Genomic DNA, 14,919 nt, shown 5'->3' on the forward strand with positions numbered 1-14,919 from the left:
CCTCAGATATGCAGATGATACCACCCTTATGGTAGAAAGTGAAGAGGAACTAAAGAGGTTCTTGATTTAAGTGAAAGAGAAGAGTGAAAAAGCTGGCTTAAAGCTCAACATTCAAAAAACTAAGATCATGGCACCTGGTCCCATGCAAATAGATGGAAAAATAAAAATGGAAACAGTGACAGATTTTGTTTTCTTGGGCTCCAAAATCACTGCGGATGGTGACTGCAGCCATGAAAATAAAAGATGCTTGCTCCTTGGAAGAAAAGCTATGACCAACCTAGACAGCATATTAAAAAGCAGAGACATTACTTTGCCACCAAAGTCTATATAGTCAAAGCTATGGTTTTTCCTGTAGTCATGTATGGATTTGAGAGTTGGACCATAAAGAAGGCCTAGTGTCAAAGAATTGATGCTTTTGAACTGTGGTGTTGGAGAAGACTCTTGAGAGTCCCTTGGACTGCAAGGAGATCAAATCAGTCCATCCTAAAGGAAATCAGTCCTGAATACTCACTGGAAGGACTAATGCTGATGCTGAAGCTTCAATACTTTGACTACCTGATGAGAAGAGCTGACTCATTAGAAAAGACCCTGTTCCTGGGAAAGACTGAAGGCAGGAGGAGAAGGAGACGACAGAGGATGAGGTGATGGATGGCATCACCGACTCAATGGACATAAGTTTGAGCAAGCTCTGGGAGATGGTGAAGGACAGGGAAGCCTGGCGTGCTGCATTCCTTAGGATTGCAAAGAATTGGACGTGACACAATGACTAAACAACAACAACCATGAAAAAAATATAGTTTATAACAAGATGAACATTAAGTACAGATGTATACGTTGTTCGTAAAATCATTTCCCTGATCGATAAGTTCTAAATCTTCCAATGTCACAGAACTTTCACCAGTAAACTGGTTCAATGACCAACAGGTGTTAGAACACAAATGTTTATCTTCCTAGGAGACAGGAAGCAGATGCTGCATGTAGGTCCCAGGCAATCTCCTGACACAAATACCTCTGATCAAAGAATGTGTTTCTTATTTAAATCAAGGTTATTAAACTTAAATAAGAGAGGAAAACACCTTAGGGCGAAAAAAAACTGTTGGCTGAGATAGGTGGCTAAGATATAGACTAAATGAATCACTTCCCCAGAGATCCTAGAAATTCAAGATGGTAAGTCTGGGGACAGAGGGATAATATGGCAAGTGGCTCAGCTGATGTCTTCATTTAATTTCTAGGACAAGAGTATATTTCCTAGACATCTCAAAAGGTAGTACAGAAGAAAGCCAAATGTTTATTTTATCAACACACCCTGTGTGACACCTTCACGGTAAGTATACACAGAGCTAGTTAGCAAAAAAAATTTTTTAAGATATGAAGTCTACAACAGAAACCACAGGAAACATTCATTTACATAGTTTAATTGGCACCAACTTATGAAAATTTAAATTTCATCCTCTTTCATAATTAAGCTATGTAGAATCCATCAGATGCCGTAAATGTAGGCCACCTTATTCAGAACACAAGGGATAAAATTGAACAGAAATATTTTAAATAGAAATCTGAAGGAGGATGAAAAAGATTTAACTGTTATAAAGTCTTATTTATGAAAGTGTATTTGAAATCTACAGAACGTAGCACAATTCTTCCATCTTCGAAACAATCATGGAGAATAGAAAGTTTATTTTTGAAGAAAATAATTAACCTGGATACAAAATAGTCACTTTTAAGAGTTTTTTGAAATGCAATTCTTCTCATATGTAAGGTTCAATTATCTCTCCTAACCCCACCTCTTTGCTTTCAAAGTCCAATCTATCCTCCACCCATAAAATCTGGAAAACACTCAACTATCTTGAATTATAAACAAAAGGAAGATTTTTTTTTAATTTTCAAATTACCAAAACTTAAAAAAAAAAAATGCCAAAGCTTGTGAGGGTCCAAGGAAGCCAAACTCTCATCCAGTCCTGGGAAGAATGGTGGGGATTTGGAAATATATCAAAAGAAAGTGTGTTAGCCACTCACTTATGTCTGACTCTTTGCAACCCCGTGGACTGCAGCCAACCAGGCTTCTCTTTCCATGGAATTCTCTAGGCAAGAATACTGGAGTGGGTTGCCATTCCCTTCTCTATGAGATCTTACCAACTCAGGGATCGAAGCTGGGTCTCCTGAACTGTAGGCAGATTCTTTACTGTCTGAGCCACCAAGGAAGTCCAATATATCAAAACACTTACAAGAATTCATATTCTTGGACTTAATAGTTACATTTCTGGAAAGCTATATAAAAACAATCTGATTAAGAGAAAACAACTTTTTGAGAATAAAGATGCTTGTTTCCATGTTATTGATATGGGAAAACTGGAATTACTGATATGTCCAACAATCAGTTCAGTTCAGTTCAATCACTCAGTTGTGTCCAACTCTTTGCGACCCAATGAATCACAGCACGCCAGGCCTCCCTGTCCATCACCAACTCCCAGAGTTTATTCAAACTCATATCTATCGAGACAGTAACGCCATCCAGCCATCTCATCCTTTGTTGTCCCCTTCTCTTCCTGCCCCCAATCCCTACCAGCATCAGGGTCTTTTCTAATGAGTCAACTCTTCGCATGAGGTGGCCAAAGTTTTGGAGTTTCAGCTTCAGCATCAGTCCTTCCAGTGAACACCCAGGACTGGTCTCCTTTAGAATGGACTGGTTGGATCTCCTTGCAGTCCAAGGGACTCTCAAGAGTCTTCTCCAACACCACAGTTCAAAAGCATCAATTATTTGGCACTCAGCTTTCTTCACAGTCCAACTCTCACATCCATACAAGACTACTGGAAAAACCATAGCTTTGACTAGATGGACCTTTGTTGGCAAAGTAATGTCTCTGCTTTTCAATATGCTATCTAGGTTGGTCATAAATTTCCTTCAAAGGAGTGAACATCTTTTAATTTCATGGCTGCAATCACCATCTGCAGTGATTTTGAGACCCCCAAAAATAAAATCAGCCAGTTTCCACTGTTTCCCCATCTATTTGCCATGAAGTGATGGGACCAGATGCCATGATCTTTCTGAATGTTGAGCTTTAAGCCAACTTTTTCACTCTCCTCTTTCACTTTCATCAAGAGGCTTTTTAGTTCCTCTTCACTTTCTGCCATAAGGGTGGTGTCATCTGCATATCTGAGGTTATTGATATTTCTCCCGGCAATCTTGAATCCAGCTTGTGCTTCTCCCAGCCCAGCATTTCTCATGATGTACTCTGCGTATAAGTTAAATAAGCAGGGTGACAACATACAGCCTTGACATACTCCTTTTCCTATTTGGAACCAGTCTGTTGTTCCATGTCCAGATCTAACTGTTGCTTCCTGACCTGCATACAGATTTCTCAAGAGGCAGGTTAGGTGGTCTGGTATTCCCATCTCTTTCAGAATTTTCCACAGTTTCTTGTGATCTACACAGTCAAAGGCTTTGGCATAGTCAATAAAGCAGAAATAGAGGTTTTTCTGGAACTCTCTTGCTTTTTCCATGATCCAGCAGATGTTGGCAATTTGATCTCTGGTTCCTCTGACTTTTCTAAAACCAGCTTGAACATCTGGAATTTCATGGTTCATGTATTGCTGAAGCCTGGCTTAGAGAATTTTGAGCATTACTTTACTAGCATGTGAGATGAGTGCAATTGTGTGGTAGCTTGAGCATTCTTTGGCATTGCCTTTCTTTGGGATTAGAATGAAAACTGACCTTTTCCAGTCCTGTGGCCACTGCTGAGTTTTCCAAATTTGCTGGCATATTGAGTGCAGCACTTTCACAGCATCATCTTTTAGGATTTGAAATAGCTCAACTGGAATTCCATCACCTCCACTAGCTTTGTTCGTAGTGATGCTTTCTAAGGCCCACTTGACTTCACATTCCAGGATGTCTGGCTCTAGGTGAGTGATCACACCATCGTGATTATCTGGGTCATGAAGATCTTTTTTGTACAGTTCTTCTGTGTATTTTTGCCACCTCTTCTTAATATCTTCTGCTTCTGCTAGGTCCATACTATGTCTGTCCTTTATCAAGCCCATCTTTGCATGAAATGTTCCCTTGGTATCTCTGATTTTCTTGAAGAGATCTCTAGTCTTTCCCATTCTGTTATTTTCCTCTGTTTCTTTGCACTGATTGCTGAGGAAGGCTTGCTTATCTCTCCTTGCTATTCTTTGGAACTCTGCATTCAGATGCTTATATCTTTCCTTTTCTCCTTTGCTTTTCACTTCTCTTCTTTTCACAGCTATTTGTAAGGCTTCTCCAGACAGTCATTTTGCTTTTTTGCATTTCTTTTCCATGGAAATGGTCTTGATCCCTGTCTCCTGTACAATGTCATGAACCTCCATCCATAGTTCATCAGGCACTCTATCTATCAGATCTAGGCCCTTAAATTTATTTCTTTAGGTCATACCTGAATGATCTAGTGGTTTTCCCTACTTTCTTCAATTTAAGTCTGGATTTGGTAATAAGGAGTTCATGATCTGAGTCACAGCCAGTTCCCGGTCTTGTTTTTACTGACTGTATAGAGATTCTCCATCTTTGGCTGCAAAGAATATAATCAATCTGATTTTGGTGTTGACCATCTGGTGATGTCCATGTGTAGAGTCTTCTCTTGTGTTGTTGGAAGACGGTGTTTGCTATGACCAGCGTGTTCTCTTGGCAAAACTCTATTAGCCTTTGCCCTGCTTCATTCCATACTCCAAGGCCAAATTTGCCTGTTACTCCAGGTGTTTACAACAACAGGGAAGTTGAAATTATGGTATATCAAAAACTGTCATTTTAATAATTTTCTCCTCCCAAGTTCTTATGCTTTAAAATTTTTATATGCTGCATCACATATGTAATGCTGTTTATATTTTAGATTGCTGCTTTGCTTTTATATTGCTGAATTATTTTTAAGTTATCTATCTACAGGGAAGTCTTGGTTTTGGTAGATATTTAAGAAAATTCTGTAAGGCTATATTCTCACAGTTGGAAGCAACAACGGGATTATGACTGTGGATCCTGTCACCAAAGGAAAGTGAGGTGAGGCAACACTTGAGAAGAAATGCCCAATCCGCCGAAGATCAGGCGTTCTCAGAGACTGCTGAGCTCTTCACCGGAGCTGACAAGGCTGCTTCTCATGTCAGAAGGGAAAGGTGCATGTATTGATTACATCCTCCCCCAAGAAAACAGAATGGAATTAGAGCAGATTTGAACTTAGAGGGTTTCACAAGTAAAGCAGTTCCAGGCTAGCCAGCAGACTGAGCAAATGGGTGCTACGGACTTAGAAACATGGATACATTTGTGATTGCACCTTAAGAATGCCTGAGACTGCCATGTAGGTCAGAGATGGACATTGTAGGGAGGGGGCAATCAATACAGTCAAGGCACAGAGATGTGAAAAAGACAATGTGTTTAGTTTTGTTAGAGTGCAAAGAGAAACTGCAAAATGGGAAATGAGGCATAGAAAAAGGTAAGGAGCCAATCCTGGAAGGTTTTCTGGGCCATATTGAGGAACAAGAGATAAAGAGCTACAGTGATCTTTCAATCGTGAGAGAAACATGACCAGATGTGTTGCTCAGAAGTGTGTCAGAAGAGGAGGGTAACACTAGAGGCAGAAAAACCTGATCAAAGACATGATAAGAATTACTGCAGGTTGGATGCCTCTTCAGGGCTTGAAAGACATAAAGCAGGTTCAGAAGAAGATTTAGTGAGTAAAACCCAGTGAGTTATATAAAATCAAAGGAAAATGCACATTTGTATTTCCACCAAAAGGATCAGGGATTGAAGAGCTATGAGCATGGCAGTAAAAAAAACTTGTTAGCATTTGAAAACATAAAATCCTCCTACGTTTATCTACTTAAATCGGTGGTGGCTGTAACGTACGTCCATAAGTTTTCTGATCCTCCTTCAAAAAGATGGAAGTTATTTCTGCACCCCATGAATTTGGCCAGTCTTGGCAACTCTCTTTAAACAAATAAAATGCATCAGACCTACAACCTCCAAGACTAGAACATAAAAGTTAGCATGATGTGTAGTACTCTTTCCCTTGAGATTCAGCCACTAAGCTGTGAAGAACCCCAGGCAACTTGGACAGACCATTTGTTCAAGCCCTGTTCTCTAACAATAGCTCAACTGACATCCTGGTAGACAGTCAGCCTCCACCTGAAAGCCCATGAGTGAAGAAAAGCTTTGAGCTGACTCTAACCCCACACACTAAAACTGCATGAGAAACCTCAAGTGAGAACTGCCCAGCTGAGCTCAGTCAGCTCTTCCAACACTCCTCAAACTGTGCAAAGTAATATCAAACAAAAAATGATAAAATATTAAAAAATATAAAATAATTTGGAGGTTGATTTGTTATGCACCGAAAGATAACCAGGACATACGCCATATCTGTTTCTTTTAAATTGACAAGAATCTGTGGACTTGTTTTCAGGGACAGGACAGAATGTAGGGAATTGAGCAGTACTGAACCTCAGGTCAAATAACAGGGAGGGAACACAGCCCTGCCCATCAACAGAAAATTGGAGTAAAGATTTCCTGAGCACAGCCCTGCCAATCAGAACAAGACCCAGTTTCCCCCTCAGTCAGTCTCTTCCATCAGGAAGCTTCCATAAGCCTCTTATCCTTATCTGCCAGAGGGCAGACAGAATGAAAAACACAATCAGAGAAAACTAACCAATCTGATCACATGGACCACAGCCTGGTCTAATTCAGTGAAACTATGAGCCATGCCATGTAGGGCCACCCAAGATGGACCGGTCATGGTGGAGAGTTCTGACAAAATGTGGTCCACTGGAGAAGGGAACAGCAAACCACTTCAGTATTCTTGCCTCATGACCAGTATGAACCCCATGGACAGTATGAAAAGGCAAAAAGATAGGACACTGAAGGATGAACTCCCCAGGTTGGTAGGTGCCCAGTATGTTACTTGAGATCAGTGGAGAAATAACTCCAGAAAGAATGAAGAGACAGAGCCCAAGCAAATACAACACCCAGTTGTGGATGTGACTGGTGATGGAAGTAAAGTCTGATGCCATAAAGAGCAATATTGCATAGGAACCTGGAATGTTAGGTTCATGAATCAAGGCAAATTGGAAGTGGTCAAACAGGAGATGGCAAGAGTGAACATCGACATTATAGGAATCAGTGAACTAAAATGGACTGGAATGGGTGAATTTAATTCAGATGACCATTAAATCTACTACTATGGGCAAGAATCCCTTAGAAGAAATGGAGTAGCCATCATAGAGAACAAAAGAGTCCAAATGTAGTACTTAGATGCAATCTCAAAAATGACAGAATAATCTCTGTTCATTTCCAAGGCAAGCCGTTTGATATCAGAGTAATCCAAGTCTATGCCACAACCAGTAATGCTGAAGAAGCTGAAGTTGAATGGTTCTGTGAAGACCTACAAGACCTTCTAGAACTAACACCCAAAAAAGATGTCCTTTTCAATATAGGGGACTGGAATGCAAAAGTAGGAAGTCAAGAGATACCTGGAGTAACAGGCAAATTTGGCCTTGGAGTACAAAATGAAGCAGGTCAAAGGTTAACAGAGTTATGCCAAAAGAGAGCACTGGTCATACCAAACACCCTCTTCCAACAACACAAGAGAAGACTCTACACAAGGACATCACCAGATGGTCAATACTGAAATCAGATTGATTATATTCTTTGCAGCCAAAGAAGGAGAAGCTCTATATAGTCAGCACTAACAAGACCGGGAGCTGACTGTGGCTGAAATCATGAGCTCCTTATTGCCAAATTCAGACTTAAATTGAAGAAAGTAGGGAAAACCACTAGAACATTCAGGTAAGACCTAAATCAAATCCCTTACGATTATACAGTGGAAGTGACAAATAGATTCAAGGATTCAGGGGATTAGATCTGATAGACAGAGTACCTGAAGAACTATGGACAGAGGTTTGTGGCATTGTACAGGAGGCCATGATCAAGACCATTCCCAAGAAAAAGAAATGCAAAAAGGCAAAATGGCTGTCTGAGGAGGCCTTACAAATAGCTGAGAAAATAAAAGACAGGAAAGGCAATGGAGAAAAGGAAAGATACACCCATTTGAATGCAGAGATCCAAAGAATAGCAAGGAGAGATGAGAAAGTCTTCCTCAGTGATCAGTGCAAAGAAATATAGGAAAATAATAGAATGAGAAAGACTAGAGATCACTTCAAGAAAATTAGAGATACCAAGGGAACATCTCATGCAAAGATGGGCACAATAAAGGACAGAAATGGTAAGGACCTAACAGAAGCAGAAGATATTAAGAGGTGGCAACAATACACAGAAGAACTATACAAAAAAGATCTTCATGACCCAGATAACCATGATGGTGTGATCAGTCACCTAGAACCAGACATCCTGGAATGTGAAGTCAAGTGGGCCTTAGAAAGCATCACTACAAACAAAGCTAGTGGATGTGATAGAATTCCAGTTGAGTTATTTCAAATCCTAAACGATGATGCTATTAAAGTTCTACATTCACTATGCCAGCAAATTTGGAAAACTCAGCAGTGGCCACAGGACTGGAAAAGGTCAGTTTTCATTCCAATCCCAAAGAAAGGCAATGCCAAAGAATCTTCAAACTACCACATAATTCCACTCATCTCACACACTAGCAAAGTAATGCTCAAAGTTCTCCAAGCCAGGCCTCAACAGTACATGAACCATGAACTTCTAGATGTTCAAACTCATTTTAGAAAAGGCAGAGGAACCAAAGATAAGATTGCCAACATCCATTGAATCATTGAAACAGCAAGAGAGTTCCAGAAAAACATTTACTTCTGCTTTATTGACTATGCCAAAGCATTTGACTGTGTGGATTCAAACTGTAGAAAATTCTTGAAGAGATGGGAATACTAGACCACCTAACCCGCCTCCTGAGAAATCTGTATGCAGGTCAAGAAGCAACAGTTAGAACTAGACATGGAACAACAGACTAGTTCCAAATAGGGAAAGGAGTACGTCGAGGCTGTATATTGTCATCCTGCTTATTTAACTTATATGCAGAGTACATAATAAGAAATGCTGAGCTGGATGAAGCACAAGCTGGAATCAAGATTGCCAGGAGAAATATCAATAACCTCAGATATGCAGATGACACCACCCTTATGGCAGAAAGCAAGGAAGAACTAAGGAGCCTCTTGATGAAAGTGAAAGAAGAAAGTGAAAAACTTGGCTTAAAACTCAACATTGAGAAAATTAAGATCATGGCATCCAGTACCACCACTTCATGGCAAATAGAAGGGGAAACAGTGGAAACAGTGTCAGATTTTATTTTGGGGGGCTCCAAAATCACTGCAGATGGTGACTGCAGCCATGAAATTAAAAGATATTTGCTCCTTGGAAGAAAATTTATGAGCAACCTAGATAGCATATTAAAAAGCAGAGACATTACTTTGCCAACAAAGTTCCATCTAGTCAAAACCATGGTTTTTCCACTTGTCATATATGGATATGAGAGTTGGACTATAAAGAAACCTGAGTGCCAAAGAATTGATGTTTTTGAACTGTGGTGTTGGAGAAGACTCTTGGGAGTCCCTTGGACTGCAAGGAGATCCAACTAGTCCATCCTAAAGGAGATCAGTCCTGAATATTCATTGGAAGGACTGATGCTGAAGCTGAAACTCCAATACTTTGGCCACCTGATGCAAAGAACTGACTGATTTGAAAAGACCCTGATGGTGGGGAATATTGAAGGTGAGAGGAGAAGGGGACAACAAAGGATGAGATGGTTGGATGGCATCCATGACTTGACCGACATGAGTTGGAGTAAGCTCCAGGAGTTGGTGACGGACAAGGGAGGGGAGACTGGTGTCCTGCAGTCCATGTGGTTGCAAAGAGTCGGACATGACTGAGCAACTGAACTGAACTGAACTGAATGTCAAGCTTAATGACTGAAGAATTGTAAGGAAAACAATGGCAACTGGGGCTTCTAAGAGATCTTAATGCTAGAAATTTGAAGCCCTTAACAAAAGAAACGCATAAAGAACATGTTTATCAAACTTTGAATGTGAAAGTATTAATTGCTCAATCATGTCTGACTCTGCAATCCCATGGACTGTATTGCCTGCCAGGCTCCTCTGTCCATGGAATTCTCCAGGGAAGAATACTGGAGTGGGTTGCCATTCCCTTCTCCAGGAGATCTTCCTGACCCAGGGATCAAACCCAGGTCTCCTGTATTGCAGGCAGATTCTTTACTGTCTGAGCCACCAGGGAAGCCAAACTTTAGGTAATGCAAAGGAGGTATAACTAACTCTTTAATGGTTAACTTAAAATTCAGTAGCAATTTGATCTTGGCTTAACAGATCAGCTTGTGGAAAATGCTCCTGCTACAGAATACTTTAAAAGGTTGGTATATAAACTTATGTGTAAATAGGTCGCTCAGATGGTAAAGAATCTGCCTGCAGTGCAAGAGACCTGGATTCAATCCCTGGGCGAGGAAGATCCCTTGAGAAGGGAATGGCTCTCCACTACAGTATTCTTGCCTGGGAAATCCCATGAACAGAGGAGCCTGGAGAGCTACAGTCCATGGGTTCAAAAAGAGTTGGACACAAATGAGCAACTAACACATACAGACATATATATGCACACACATATACACCTACACAAACACACCTCCCTGACAGAAGGTAGCTAGATACAAGGAGTCACGGGATGACTGGATGAGCTAGTAAGAAAATGAAGTCTTCAATGGCCAAAAAGAAGCAAAAGCAAGAATCCAGAGAGGTAGCAAAACGCTAAGGCCAACAGCAGCCCTAGGCTTATCTGCAGGGCCTTGGCTGTCTAGAGCTTTGGGTTTTAAAGGAACAATGACTGATTGGGCCCTAGCAAAGAGAAAAGTTGAATGGTTTCCTTTGTAATGCCTGGTCCCTCAGAAGCTGTACTTATTGTGAAAGGTGGAAATATTTCAGCTGACAAAATAAAGTCATTTGCCTTTTTTAGTTGTTTCTTTGGTGGTGGAGGTGGCAAGTCTCTCCTGTTAATCTATTGATACAATGGTAAGCTGGTGCTCGTGCAGAATTGGCTCTAGAAATCACACAACTTCAAAGAACTGAAAAAAACACAGGCCGAGATTTATTTAAAGAGATTCAGAAATCTCACAAAAGTAAACACCACTGCTTTCTGGAAAAAAGCACATGGAACCCAGGTTTGAAAGAATTCCCCTAGGTAAGTTTCTACAAGGATCACTCGCCACAAAAGAAAGGGAGCAAAGGAGGAAGAGAGGAAGGAAGAATATAAATCACAAAGCACACAATGAAATCGGCCACTTATTAATATTTCGTACCATTTCATATCCTCCATTTCATTTCATATGGGATACAAAATTTTAAGTATATTTGTATCAGATATGATTAATATCAACTAATTAAATATAGATCTATTATATATAAATTAAATGACATCATTCAAGATGCACCTATTCTTATTTTTTCTGCACTTGATAAAATATTCTCAGAGAAATGCTAATATATCTCACTATCATTATATAATTTTTTCTTTTAATTCTTCTGATTTTTAGTTTATGTATCTTTGTTTCTTTGTTGTTAAGGTGTCTAATGGTTTATAATGTCTATCTTCTTTATGAAATGTACCTTTTATGATTAAAAATATTCATCTGTTTCATGTAAAATAAATTTTTTTAAAACTTAAATGGAAAAATGCATTCATGGATATGAAGAATATGGTTTCATAAAGCTCTCTCCTCTCAAATGCATCTCTTGATTCAATACTATTTTAATAAAAATCCTAACAAATTTTTAAGAGATATTTAACAAGCTGACTGTAAGATTTATATTGAAGAACAACAGACCAAGACACATCTGAAGAAAAACAAGGTGTGGGAACTTAGTCATGAAAACTTTTTATAAATTATAGCAATTAAAACATTGTGCTTTTGGCATATGAATAGGCCAACTGATCCTAATAACAAAACAGATAATCTAGAAACAGATTCATGCCTAAATGGAAACCTGGTACATGACCAAAGGGTCATGAGAAATTGGGGAAAAGATTGCACTCTTGAACAAATGTGTTGAAACAGTTACACATGAGGAGGAAAATAAAATTGAATTTCTTTGTTGAAAAAAAGGTATCAACTCTCCATTATACAGATACTTAAATGTGAAAGGTGATAACCTTAAAATACTTCAAAGAAAGTATTAGAGACTATCATTATGCCACTAGGGTGAAAAAAAAAAAAGATTTACTAAGCAAGATCACAAAATATACCAACCACTCAAAGCTAAAACAATCAAATCAAAGCAAATTAAAAACACCTTCCCACTTTGAATATCACATCTTAAGAAGAACATCATCAGAGGGACTCATGTCCACATATGGATAATCAGCATGATGCATTGTGAGAGGCCTGGAGATCTCACATATACATATATAGTGGTTGGGAGATTTTTTTTTTTTGGCCCCACCATGCCACTTGTATAGGACTTCCCTGGTGCCCCAGACAGTAAAGCATCTGCCTACAATGTGGGAGACCTGGGTTCAATCCCTGGGTCAGGAAGATGATCTGGAGAAGGAAATGGCACCCCACTCCAGTATTCTTGCCTGGAAAATCCCATGGACAGAGGAACCTGGTAGGCTACAGTCCGTGTGGTCCCAAAGAGTTGGACACAACTGAGCGACTTCACTTTCACATGCCACTTGTGAGATCTCAGTTTCTTGACCAGGCACTGAACCCAGGCCCCGGCAGTGAAAGCACTGAGTCCTAACAACCAGACCACCAGGGAACTCCCAGGGGATTATAAATTTTTTTTAAGTGAGAGAGAAAGCACAAATTTACATGGCAAATAATAACTACCTTCAACTATATGAAGTACTGAAACATTCAGAAGGGTTTCCCGGGTGGCTCAGCAGTAAAGAATCTGCCTGCAAATGCAAGAGATACAGAAGATGTGGGTTCGATCCCCAGGTTGGAAAGATCCCCTGAAGAAGGAAATGGCAACCCACTCCAATATTCTTTCCTGGGAAATCCCATAGACAGAGGAGCCTCACGGGCTATAGCCCATGGGGTCACAGAGAGTTGGACAGGACTTAGCGACTGAGCATACAACAGCAAGGCTTGAAGTACACTAGGGGATAGGAATTTATGACCACACATCTCCAGTTTCCTCTCTTCTCCTGGGAGGGACCAGTATGGAAAGAACTCTTTGGTTTTCTCTCTCCAAACCACCCCTCTGCAGTAGAGGAGATGAGGAAGAAGGGGCTCAGGCATGTGTGGGCCCTGAACTTGTTGGCTTTTTGTTTTAGAGCTCATGGGGAGCTCTGCCCTTATAGAATGCAGTAGATATGCTCAGAGATGGCTTCTCTGCCCTGCAACAAAGTCAGCCCAATTCAAAAAGAAAAGGTAGAGCCAAATGTTTCCAGGTCAAAGCCCCAATTTTATCCACAATAATGTGGACCTCACAGCAATATCTGATTTCTATGTCTATTTCCTGTTGGCTCAAAACCAATGGGGAAAATGTTATCAGTAGTTAACCACATGATCACAACCCTCAAAACCACTACCAGGCTTTTGAGTTATGTTTATACATCCTTTCTTGACCTGGAGAAGATTTTAAATAACCTGCCTCTCAAGACTAGGTCTCCAAAGCAGAACTGAAAGGAATGGGTATAACTTCTAAGAGGATATATTTCAGTTTCAACTTACTAATGTCAAAGAACTTCCTAATAAGTGGTTGGTGTAAGTTTCCTGGCAAATTTGCATTGGAAGCAACCAACCCACAGCAACAAGAGGGGGTATTCTTGTAGCATCTGTGGCCTTTACTGTCCAACTGTAAGATTCCATGAGATAAAATAAATGCAGGCTTAGAACGGAGCTTGGTCATTTAAGGTCATAAAGAACAAGAGCAATACAGATGGTTTGGGACCAATATTCTTGAGTTGCAAAGTAACTTCTTCAAAATTGTTATGCTATTTCCCTCTATTTTTGCCATCAGAACCCCATAGGAATCTCTCTCACACATAAATTTTGAAGTGTGTCAACCACAAAAGCAAGACTATTTCTCAGACAGAGAAGAATGCTCTTACCTGGAGAATTAATCGTCACTTGAAAAGGTTCTGGAAACTGACTCAGACGCCTTTGGACAGAGAAGAAAGCATTCTGGACCTATAACTCACTTTGTCTGTCTCTCCCCAAACTCCTATTTTGCTTTGTCTTCTGTCAACGCTGTGTCTTGCTTTTCTTTTTTTGAAAGCTCCCCCTTATAAGGGAGCATGCTGACAGCACAGAGGATGGATCCTCTGCTTGTCTGAATACTAGAATCACCCAGAGAGGTTTTGAAATATTCGACAAACAGGCCAAACCCCAAACAAATTAGAATGCCCAGTGGTGAGGACCAGGCACTGGTATTTCTTTATAAAGTTCTCCAGGTGATTCTACTGTTTGGACCATGTTGAGACCCACTCTGTTAGCAAACAGCAGTGGTTCCCAAACGTAAGCCTGCATCAGAATACCGTGGTGCGTGAGCATGCATACTCAGTCGTGTCCGACTCTTTGTGACCCTGTAGACTGTAGCCCGCCAGGCTCCTCTGTCCATGGGATTTCCCAGGCAAGAATACTGGAGTGGGTTGCCATTTCCTCCTCCAGAATATTTGGAGGGCTTGTTAAAACAGACAGCTGGGCTGCATCTTCCTGAGTTTCCAACTCAGCAGGTCTGCAGTAGGGTTGAGAATCTACATCTCAAACAAGTTTCCAGGTCATTCTGATGGCCACACTATGAGAAACACAAGAAAACACCAATTTGTGAAATTTAACCCATTTGGTTCTCAAACATGGAAGTTTTTAAGATAAAAACTTGGTGAGGTTTCCATGGTAAGGTGGATCCCCCACACACATGTCAATCAAAAATGGTTCCTTCCTTGTAGTTTTCACCCCCTTACTTTTAAATCAGGTTTGAGCTCAC

The sequence above is a fragment of the Capricornis sumatraensis genome, chromosome X, assembly GCF_032405125.1.
Source record: "Capricornis sumatraensis isolate serow.1 chromosome X, serow.2, whole genome shotgun sequence".
NCBI classification, from domain to species: Eukaryota; Metazoa; Chordata; class Mammalia; order Artiodactyla; family Bovidae; genus Capricornis; species Capricornis sumatraensis.